Source organism: Octopus bimaculoides, chromosome 28 (assembly GCF_001194135.2).
Source record: "Octopus bimaculoides isolate UCB-OBI-ISO-001 chromosome 28, ASM119413v2, whole genome shotgun sequence".
Classification (NCBI taxonomy): Eukaryota; Metazoa; Mollusca; class Cephalopoda; order Octopoda; family Octopodidae; genus Octopus; species Octopus bimaculoides.
In genome coordinates, this window is record NC_069008.1 from 2,789,219 (window position 1) to 2,790,304 (window position 1,086).

A 1,086-nucleotide genomic window follows, 5' to 3' on the forward strand; every position below is an offset into this window, starting at 1 on the left:
AAGCATCATAGCCATGTGTTGAGAGGAATTCTTTGGGGTTTGAATAATTCACCTTTGGAAACATGGGTGTTTCGTTCGACATCCTTAAACAAACCTTATTCAGGGACTTTTTGAGCAGGATGGGCTACTCAACCTGAAGAAAATTCTAACTGGGCCCCACATGCAAGTTCATGCGCAGAAACAAGGTAAAAGAGGAAAGATAAAAAGTAAATTACCTATCGTAGAGGATGATGTCATTGTTGGAGCCTCGTAACTTCTTCCATATCCTCCGATGTAGAGAATCTTGGTAGACAGGGATACTTGTCTCCCTTCTCAGCTGATGAAGTTTACGTTTTGCTGATGGGAAGAAAGAATTGACGATGCGGAACTTGACAAACTCCCGATTGGTTTGCAGCATGTGATGTATCTTCTCCAGCCTGGTGTAATGGAACATTGGCCAAGGGTTAACAATAAATATTTTAGATATCTATCTGGGTGTATATAGTGCGTGCGTGTAACCACACATACACACACACACACACACGCACACACACACACACACACATGCTCACATGTATGTAGAAATAATATTCTTCACCACATCAATATCGCTTTTCTGTAGGAATTAACGTTACTATCGTTTCTAAACCCAGGGCACACATACACACATCATAAGAATTCATATACTTCAAGAAAACATGAAAATAATTTGTTTTAGCATGGAGGATCTTGAAGCAGACAAAGCTACAAATAATGTTTTCTTATGACACAATATTTGCATATATTAGGTTAACTTCTGTTGGAAACTAAGCAACAACAACAACAGCAACAATAATACAATCAAGGTTTACTCACTCAACGATGTTCTTTAATCATGGTTTTCAGTTTGCACTGAAGAGGCCAACGACAGTCGGGTGACCTGCAGTGTTGGCCATAGGATTAGCTAGCGCCCCATTGCTCCAGTTGGGCATGACTTTGCAGTTGCCATTACCCCGGTTCAGCCTTGCCGGTGACACGCCTGTCACGACGACAAGCAAGGCGAGAGTCAGTGTGATGGCCACATTTGAGATGGCTCCTCCTCCACCTCCTCCTCCTCCTCCTCCTCCT